The following is an 11,249-nucleotide window of genomic DNA, read 5'->3' on the forward strand; positions in this document are numbered from 1 at the left end:
TGTCCGTATGACATCTAAACAATTTATTGTGGAATACATATGCAAAACATATCTGGTTAGATGACAAGAAAAATACAAAGCAAATATTGTCTATAAGGTAATATTAGTGGGATAAGACTAATTACATGATTGAACCTCAACAACTTGAAATAAATATATACATTATTGCATTTAACAAATAAAATTTTTCGTTGACCATCTTTATAGGTTTGCGTGAATAAGAGATATATATGATGATACACGTTGAACATTTTTTGCTAAGCTTATTATTCAAATCTTCGCTTAAATAAGCAATACTATTTACTACAACATATATATATATATAAAGAGAGAGAGAGAGAGAGAGAGAGTGTTATTGTCTTTCATTATGATTTAGTTTATATTTTATGTTTGGACATCTATAATTGATATAGTCGTAAGTATTGTGTTTTATGTTTGGACATCTATAATTGATATACGATTAAGTATTGTGTTTTACGTTTTACTTGTGATTTATATTGGAAGGTGTATTTAAGATATATATTCAATATATTACTTTCTCCTTATATATACCATTTTACCCCTACACTAAATTAAAATTTTGTAAATATCTAATTAATTATATGTTTAACTATTAGTGATAATCAATTACTACATTGAGTAAATGGAGTGTTCATGTACTCAAAGGAGGATTGTTTGCTCTTCCAAATTTTAATGAAAAATTAAAATATTATAAATATTTAGTTAATTACATATTCAAATATTAGTGATAATCAATTTCTACATTGAGTAAATTGAGTATTCATGTGCTCAAAGGAGAATTGTTTGCTTTTCGAGATTTTAATGGAGGGTTGGTTCATTGCATATATTTAATATTCTTAAAGTTATTCTCTTTATCTATTTTGGCCCTTTGAAATTCCACTATCAATATTATTTGCACTTCTTTTTCTTATTTTTTTTATTCTTCTTCTTTATTTGTTTTAAATATGCCTTCATAACTTATATCTAATTACATATTCAATTGATATGCTTAATATTCATAACTTTCATGTTTTTCATATTCATAACCTTCAAATATTTAATTTAAAATTTTAAGATGTCTTTTGGTATTCCTCTATTTTTATCTATATAAATTCATCTTTTTTGTTTCATGAAACTCACATTCAAGATTATCCTTTTCATTTTATAGTTAAAGTAGTGAAGCCATCAACGTCTAAAGTATATGATATATCTACCTTTTGGTATTCCTCTATTTTTATCTATATAAATTCATCTTTTTTGTTTCATGAAACTCACATTCAAGATCATCCTTTTCATTTTATAGTTAAAGTAGTGAAGCCATCAACGTCTAAAGTATATGATATATCTACCTTAGTCTGATTATATATCACTTTGCAAACTAAATAGTACAAAACCAAATCGAAAAACCGAATGCACGGCCCTAGTTGTAATCACGTGAGGAGTAAGGATCGTAAACATAACACAAAGGGGCCCTTTATTAACACATGGAAATTAAATGACAAATAAAATATGCATCATTATCACTCACTGAAGGGGCATGTTTTATTTAATTTGTCCAATTAAGAGTGTAGATTAAGGGTAAACCTCAATAACACACCTTAATTCTAAGATAGGAATAATCTTGTAGTCACTATAACCAGCATCAAAAAAGAGTTTTGCCCCTTCTTGTTGGCTTCTTTCTTTTCCACTTAGTAGAATCATCATCAGCATATCAATTAAGAGTTGAGTTTCATATGACTTATCGTCGTCTTTGTTTTGATCCATCACTATTTCAATTAGGATTACCTTTCCTCCATTCTCCTTGGAATTGCTTCTTTACATTTCTTCAATATTTTTATACAATCTCCGTCGCTCCAATCATGTAATATCCACTATTTTCCATATAAATCAAACATAAACAATATATACATGTAGTATAGTTATACATCAAATTGACAAAAAGAGGGGGGGGGGTGTGTGTGTGTGTGTGTGTATATTACAAAGCTATACCTTAAGCAAAATTGTGTTGGCAGAAGGAATGGAGTTAAACATGTCTCGTCCCACAAATCTTAGGTTCTTGCTTCCTTCTAGCCCTTCAATTACATGAGGTAGATCAAAGAAGGTGCAATTTATTTGTGGAAATGTATCCGCAATAGCTTTAGCTATGGTTCCAGTGCCCCCTCCAACGTCCACCAACGATTTCAACCCTTGAAATATTAATCCCTTACCATTTTGAATCAACACGGTCATGACCAAACGGGTATCACTAGCCATGGCTTCGTTAAATAAATGGTTAAGTCTTGGTTCATTCTCTGCATATTTGAAAAATGGCATGCCATGAGCGGTTGTCAAATTGGTGGGTTGAATTGAAGTTGGAGATATTAAAATGGGTTGAATTAGAAATTGGATTGGATCTTGACCCGTCCAAGTTCACTTTGAATTCAAATGGGTTGGGTCTTGACCCGCCTAATTTGACCTACTTGATCTCAATAATTTTAATATATTATTATTTATAAGAAGAACGAGAGGACCAATCCAGGCTTCATCGTACAACTTACCAACATGAACTTATCTTTAGAAGTTGGCGCACATTTGAGAATTGTACGTTACGTTGGTCCCCCACCAAAAAATAATTACTTTTTTTTTCCTTTGAGACTTTTGTTCTGCACCTATGGCGTCATCTCCTGCATCAGAGTTTAACATATAAACATGGAATTCCAAAAACGTGCATCAATTGTACATTTTATCCAAAAAAGAAAGAGCACCCCTACCCCTTCAAGTCATCTTCTTCCCCAAATTTAAACTTTTTTATTCAATATCAGATATAGTATTTTTTTTATTTAACAATTTAGACTTATTAATAAGGGTATTTTCGGAACATTGTAGAGTCTTTTTCCATTTTTCTTAAAGTTTGTGCCAAGTCAAAGTACCTCATATAAAATGGAACGGAGGGAGTAATTTCTTTGATAATGATGATCAACGTACGTCTATGTATAGTTATAAGATAAGAAGAACCAGAGGACCAATCCAGGCTTCATCGTACAACCTACCAACATGAACTTATCTTTAGTGGTTGGCGCACATTTGAGAATTGTACGTTACGTTGGTTCCCCACCAAAAAATAATTACTTTTTTTCCTTTGAGACTTTTGTGTTTTCTGCACCTATGGCGTCATCTCTTGCATCAGAGTGTAACATATAAACATGGAATTCAAAAAACGTGCACCAATTGTACATTTTATCCAAAAAAAGAAAGAGCACCCCTACCCCTTCTGTAACATCTCGCAACTATAAAGAACTAGAAGGAAGTTTAAAATCTGGAAATAGTTATTTTTGGAAAGTATAAGGAAATCTGGAAAAATTTAAATAAATTAAAGTGAGTTTTTGGTCAACTTCAAACGACCATAACTCCTAGCTCAGGATGAATTAGGTGTAGTTCCAGACATGGTTGGAAAGCTCTTGGAATGATCTTTCCAACACCGCTAAGTTTATGCAATTCCGGGTTCGTATGAGTGAGTTATGACCTTTGTAAGTTGGGCTGTTCGAATAAGGAAATGCCCAATCAGCATTTTTGAAGGGTAGTTTGGTCTTTTTCTTACCTAATTAATTAAATCCATTTTTAATAAAATAATTGGGGTCAAAACTGAGTTAGTTCAGTTTACACTTTTGAGAAATAGAGTTAGGGCTTTTGGAGAAAGAACGCAAGAGAAAAGAGAAGAGGAAAAGCAAGATTCGCCAAAAACGATCGATTTTGATTGCGGATTCGCCAAGAAATTGACCCTACAAGGTATGTGAGTCTTTCATAGCATTGGGTTCATTCACCCACGCGCCAAACATGTTTCGTTCAGCAGAATTCGTCCTAAAAGAGTTTGAGTATTGATGATCTTGTTACTTATTCTTGAATTTGATTGTTGTTCTTGAATTGGGATGAATTGAGAAGTTTCTGAGATCGTTACATCGTATTATAGAGTCGTTTCGAGTTAGGTTCTTAGGTACATTTACTGGGTATTTGTATCTAAAAGAGATTTGAGAAAAAGAACCGAGTTTGGGTGAATTGGGGTTGGAAAACGAAGAAGAAATTTCGTCGGGCGAAATTTGGCATTAGTGGCGCATCGCGCGCCTAGCCCCTAGTTTTGAAAATTTTGCTTCACATCGTGGAGCTGACACGAGGTGTTCTGCCTCAAAAAGACATTTTCGGAACCAAAATTTAATTACGCCTCCGCATTGTGGACCCACCTTCAAATCTTGATTTTGGTGTTTTCTCATGTTTAGCTATTTAAAATCATTCCTAAACAACATGAGATCTTTTCGAACACCAATCATAATCCTTGAATCCATAATTCAATTCAAGGATCAGTTAAGAGTCGAGTCAAGAGCAGTTAAGATCAAAGTCAAGAGAAGTCAACGTTTTAACTTTGTTTTAAGACTTAAGTTTTGAAGTTGAGTAAAGAGTAAGAGCAAAGTTCATTTTCTTTCAAATGATATATGGGAACTAAGTATTCCCAAGATAAATGTTTTCACATTTAAGATGAGAGGAAACTGAGATTTCCAAAAGAGTTTTGAACATAAAAAGGGAACATTGATTCCAAGAGAGCTTTTAAGCTAAGTTTGAGCAATTATCTCAAACCAGAGAAGAAGTTGTTTTTAAAACATATGAGCTAAGTATATTTTTGGGAGTAGTATTGAGCACCGATATGGGGACGCGAGTTCATATTAACTCAAGCCCCCATAAACCATGTAGCCATCAAGGGCAGAAAAATGATCATACTTTTTAGATGGTTCCTTAGTGCTTTTTAGCATAGACTAGTGGATCCACTTAGTAGTTCAGGTTCTATACCGATGGCAAGGTATAGGACTGTCCTTGGCAACGTGAGGTAAAACGGTGTACCATCACTTAGGCTCATAGTGGTGGTTGTCGGTTAGAGAATCTCCTACAAAAGTTATTGTATTTTTATATACATCAGTTTATTGTATTTTTACATACATTTCAGAGTTATGTGTATCCTTGTATATACACAGAGTTGACATCATGTTTTTAAACAACTTTTCTTTATATTGCACTTGGTTTAAACTGCTTTATATTGAAATAAGTTCAGTTAAGTATTCATGAGTTGAGAAGAGCCAAGGTAAGTGTTTATTTCATAGTCTCTTTCAAGCCTATGTTTGTTAGCATTCCAACCGCATACTCGTACATTCAATGTACTGATGTCAGTTGGCCTACATCGTATTATGATGCAGACGCAAGTAACCAGGATCAGCATCCGGCGCGTCGTTGATCCAGCTTAAGCATTCAGAGTCTGTTATTGAGCCTCCTTGCATTCCGGAGGACTCCTTTATTTGCTCTCTATTTTAGTTCATTAGGATGTTGTAGGGTTTGTCCCAACATTCATCTCAGTTGTTTTAGAGGCTTCATAGACAGTCAGATGTTAGTCCTTTGAGTCTTTTCATTATCATTTCTTATTGTTAAGACTTGGGTTGTCACTTTTGGCCAAGTTGAATGTTTAATTTTTAAAACATTCTCAGTTATTTTATTATTCAATTCAATTAAGTTCTTTGATCATTATAGTTATGAATATTGTCTTCCGCTGAGTTAAGTAAGTCAGACCAAGGGTTCGCTTGGGGCCAGTAATGGTTTTCGAGTGCCAGCCCCGCCCAGGGTGTAGGCTCGGGGCGTGACAAACTTGGTATCAAAGCACAGAGTTCAAGAGTCCTAGGGAGTCTATAAAGTCGTGTCTATAGCGCCCTAGTTATCGGTGTGAAGCGCGCCACATCTATAATTAGGAGGTTGCAACATTTAGGAACTATCTCACTTCTTTCACATTCATTTCGTGCGATAGAGTTAACCTCTATAAAATTTCCTTCTAATTCGTGCTTGTGCGTGTTTCAGATAATCATGTCTCCACGAAGAGTTATCAGGGGTCGTCCTGCGAGACGCAATGTTGAGGAACAAGAGTTACCCAATGCACCTGAATTGCAACCTCAAGGAGAAGTCACCAATGCCGAGTTCCTTAAGGCTATCCAGATGTTGAGCCAAGCTGTGACTATCCAGGTCGAGCAGCAAAGAGGAGCTCGTCAAGAAGAGGCTGACACTTCAAGGATTCGTGAGTTCTTGAGGATGAATCCTCAAAGTTTCACTGGTTCAAGCATTACTGAGGATCCAGAGAACTTCATTGAGGAACTGAAAAAGGTATTCGACGTGATGCATGTTGCTGCTACTGAGAGGGTTGAGCTAGCTACATACCAGATGAAGAATGTTGCTAGGACCCGGTTTGATCAGTGGAAAGGGGGTAGAGCTGAGGATGCACCACCTGTGAGTTGGGCCTACTTTGAGGAAGCTTTCTTGGGGAGTTTCTTTCCCCGAGAACTGAAAGAGGCCAAGTTACGTGAGTTCCTCACACTTAAGCATAATTCTCTAAGTGTGCATGAGTATGGGTTGAAGTTCACCCAACTATCCCGTTATGCTCCGGAGATGGTTAAGGACATGAGAAGTAGAATGAGCTTGTTCGTTTCTGGGTTGGGCCATCTATCAAGCAAAGAGGATCGGGCAGCAATGCTTATTGGCGACATGAACATATCAAGGTTGATGGTTTATGTGCAGCAGGTTGAGGAAGAGAAGTTGAGAGACAGGGAAGAGTTCAAAAAATAAGAAATCGAAGACAGGAAATGAGTCTGGGCAGCAGAATGGTAGTGTGAACCGTCCGTCCTTTCAGAAGTAAAAGGGGTCTGCTCTATTATCTATTAGTGCACCCGCACCTAAGAACAAAGGTGCGTATAATAGCCAGAATTCGTAGAACTTCAAAGTTAAACCAGCACAGTCTCAAGGTAGTATGGCACAAGGAGGTAGTTGGGCTCCTGTAGGTGTGGTAGAAACCACTCAGGTAAGTATCGTGATGGCCAGACAGGTATTTTCAAGTGTGGGCAAGAGGGACATTTCATGAAAGAGTGTTCTACGAATAAGCAAGGTAGTAGAAAATAGGGAAATAGAGCCCAGTCTTCATCAGTTGCTCCACCAGACAGGGTTGCACCTAGAGAAGCTACTTCTGGTACTGGCGGAGGAGCAAACCGCCTCTATGCGATCACGAGTCACCAAGAGCAAGAGAACTCTCCAGATGTTGTCACTGGTATGATCAAAGTCTTTACTTTTGATGTTTATGCTTTGATAGACCCAAAAGCAAGTTTATCTTTTGTAACCCCTTATGTTGCAAATAAGTTTGATGTTATTCTTGAGAAACTATGTGAACCCTTCTGTGTTTCTATACCTGTTGGGGAGTCTATTCTAGCGGAGCGAGTTTATCGTGATTGTGTCATTTCCATCAATCACAAGAGCACCACGGCTGATTTAGTTGAGTTAGACATGGTGGATTTCGATGTCATTCTAGGTATGGATTGGCTTCATGCCCGTTATACATCAATAGATTGTAGAACTCGAGTTGTCAAGTTTCAGATTCCTAATGAGCTAGTCATAGAGTGGAGTAGTAGTTCGATTGTTTCATTTCATACCTTAAGGCGATGATGTTAGTTTTAAAGGGTTGTATCTATCACTTAGTCCGAGTTAATGACTCAAGTGTTGAGGTACCTCTCATTCAGTCAGTTCCTATAGTAAAAGAGTTTCCAAAAGTCTTTCTTGATGACCTACCCGGAGTCCCTCTTGAGAGAGAAATAGACTTCGGTATAGACATCATTCCAGATACTCATCCTATCTCTATTCCGCCATACAGAATGGCACCAACAGAGTTGAAAGAGCAGTTAAAAGATCTATTACATAAGGGCTTCATTTAACCAAGTGTCTCACCTTGGGGCGCTCTGGTCTTGTTTGTGAGAAAGAAAAATGGTTCCTTTAGGATGTGTATAGATTACCGCCAATTGAACAAGGTTACCATCAAGAATAAGTATCCTCTTCCGAGAATCAATAATCTTTTTTATCAGCTTCAAGCTGCTTCCTGTTTCTCAAAAATTGATCTCAGATCTGGCTGTCATCAGTTGAAAGTTAGGGAATGTGATATTTCAAAGACAGCATTCAGGACCCGTTATGGTCATTATGAATTTCTGGTCATGTCCTTTGGTTTGACTAATGCACCAGCAGTGTTCATAGATCTGATGAATAGAGTCTCCAAACCTTATTTAGATATGTTTGTTATCATCTTCATTGATGACATACTAATCTATTCAAGGAATGAAGAAGATCATGCTAGTCATCTCAAAATAGTTCTTCAGACTTTGAAAGATAAGGAGTTATATGCTAAATTCTCTAAGTGTGAATTTTGGCTTGAATCTGTGGCATTCTTGGGCCATATTGTGTTTGGAGAGGGAATTAGAGTTGATACTCAAAAAATTGAGGCAGTGCAGAATTGGCCTAGACCCACATCTCGAATTGATATTAGGAGTTTCTTAGGTTTGGCTGGATATTATAGAAGGTTCGTAGAGGGGTTCTCATCTATCTCGTCTCCTTTGACGAAGTTGACTAAAAAAACAGTGAAGTTTCAATGGTCTGAAGCTTGTGAGAAAAGCTTTCAGGAATTGAAGAAAAGGTTGACTACTGCCCCAATTTTGACCTTACTAGAAGGCACGCAAGGTTTTCAATGACTTAAGCCAAAAATAAATTAAAATCATTTTACCGATCCGAAGGTATACTGTACACTGTTTTTGTCCAAAATTTTGTCATGTCACATGACATGACAATTTTTTATTTGACCACTTAAATAATTGATTATTGTCTCATCATTAACTTTTAACGTTGTGCTAAATTTGTCGCACCTTTTAAACTTTTGATAATTGAACAACCAAGAAGAGGAGTTCAACTTTGAAGAGTATCAATATAATAGAGAAACAAAAAGTAGCATTAATTTTTTCTTTCTATTCTTGAGTGTATTGTTTATCAATATAATGTATAATATCATTATACAAACTAAAATCGTGAAATTTGAAAAAATTACTTATATTATTTTTTTATATTTTATGGAGATTATTTAGTTTACTTGATAAATCTAGTTAGTTAGAATTTTTCTTTTTGTTTGATTATTCAACTTTTCCTTTTGTAGAAGTGACTGAGCATAACCACAAGAGAGTAATAAGGTATATATGCGGTAAAATTACAATATATATATATATATATATATATATATATATATATATATATATATATATCGTTTTATGTATATTCAAGTTACACACATTAATATAGATTGAATGTACATATATTAATTAACACAAAATATAGTTATATGGACATCTATTATACAACAAGGAGTACATATTAGTAAGGAGAAATACAACACAAGAAGTAGTTTCTTCATAATTATAAAGACAATATTGAGTTACATTTGCTATATATAAGGCACAAACATGGGAACAATGAACATTCGCTACAAAGCTGGTTCTATTATTAGTGGCAAATTACCTTAATTATTGTTTGCCCAAAACGGGTTTCACTAGCCATGGCTTCGTTAAATAAATGGTTAAGTCTTGGTTCATTCTCTGCATATTTGAAAAATGGCATGCCATGAGCGGTTGCATATGGAGTAGTATTAGAATCGTCACTGACGTTGTTGAACCATTTGCTGAGTGAATGCCATGGATCCATCAAATTTGGATCTAGTTCGAATTTCAAAAAAGGGATCATGCTCATCTTTGAGGAGGAGACGTGAGGTCGGAGTAAGTAAATAGCCCTCTTCAGCTTCTTGAATAATGAAGCCGTCATGAATTAGAATACGCATGAGACGGTAAACACAATCATGAATTTTAGCCTTTATCATTATTGTTGTTGGGGAGGGCCTCTACTAACTCGGACAGGTTCATGGGTCGGCCAAGACTATGGATGATATCTGGAATTTCAAGTTGAATTGCACATTTTAGTGACATGGAGTTGATGTAGTTGAATATATGGTTCCAACATGTATAACTTTTTATTTAGTATAATGATTAATGACCAATAAGTAGAACTTGTACAATTGGTTACCATGATTTCCCTCACAAAACAAAAGTTCCTTCCACAAAATTTCTTGTACGTGAAAACAAATGGCTTCTTAAGGGAAGGTAGCTTAGTTGATTGGCTGCTTGAATTTTCACTTTGTTGATGGGTATTCGATTCTCCACTTTGTAATTTCCTCTAACATTTCTCTTTCCATATCCCCAATTTTGTTTTATTTCTTTAAAAAAGTATTTCGTTGGTTTAATTATCTTTGTCTTGTAGTGGCCAGTAGGAATAATAATAGTCAATGATCTTTATTCACTATAATCAAACTTGACTTCAATTTTCTAAGTTGAGAAAAGTCAGGTAACACAAGGTTTGAATTTTGGGCTTATGGGCCTGCACTTGGTTTACACTTTACACTAATGAAATCTGCTAAAGTTAAGGCTGCTTCATACAAATTCATATTCATAATTCATTTGATTGGTATAAATTCTTGATTGAATAAATCCAGAATTTTGTATATGTTTACTCTAGCTGTATATGATTTATGAAAAATTCACAATAAATTATCATATTTGTATATTGGCAAGTTCTAAAAAATGTATAAATAATAATTGTATAGACATAACCTATTTGTATATTGGCAAACGAATATAAAAACGAGTAGAAATATACAAACCATAACCTCCAGAGCAAACAAAACTATAGCTATGAAGTGTAGTCATCGAAACTATAGTTATATAGCCTTATTATGTCTATTATGTTTGTTATTTCTAAATTTTTCTCTTTAAATTTTTAAAAGTTGTAGAATATAACCTTTAAAAGATCATTTTTCCAAATAATATTAGACTCGGTCTAGTGTTATTTATATATATATATATATATATATATATATATATATGTTGCTCAACTTTATGAATAAAAACATTAGACTATCTTTAGACTATTGTCTAACATTTTTGCATAAGATTTTCAATTTTTTCTCGAAAAAAATCTCTAGGCCATAATATAAATGATCTAAATTATAAGAAAAATAAAGAGAGGTTCAACTGGCAAAGATTTCAATAAAATTTCAAACTCCATTTTCTTAATCAGCTCAGACTCCATAAATGAAGAGTTGATTGCAAGTTTGTTGTGATCTAGTTCAAATACCAGGCACCAACAATCAATCATCATAAACGTTGCAATCACAAGTCATAAAAGGCTCCTTTATTACCAATAATAAAGAGAAAAAAAGAACAATGTTCACATTACCCTTTACAAGGGAAACACTCTCCAGATTTCTTTGCTTTCTAATATTAACTTATTCTAAAAATTCAAAATGCATCACTCAGCTAACATTTTATTTGACCAACTCTATA

At 34.7% G+C, this 11,249-nt stretch overlaps 1 pseudogene; it reads right to left on the minus strand.

The window, feature by feature from the left end:
* Positions 1–1,572: 1,572 nt before the first annotated feature.
* Positions 1,573–10,102, minus strand: LOC125814018 (trans-resveratrol di-O-methyltransferase-like; annotated as a pseudogene).
* Between the last annotated feature and the right edge of the window lie 1,147 nt (positions 10,103–11,249).

The sequence above is a fragment of the Solanum verrucosum genome, unplaced genomic scaffold, assembly GCF_900185275.1.
Source record: "Solanum verrucosum unplaced genomic scaffold, falcon-dt-bn FXZP01000205.1, whole genome shotgun sequence".
Taxonomy (NCBI): domain Eukaryota; kingdom Viridiplantae; phylum Streptophyta; class Magnoliopsida; order Solanales; family Solanaceae; genus Solanum; species Solanum verrucosum.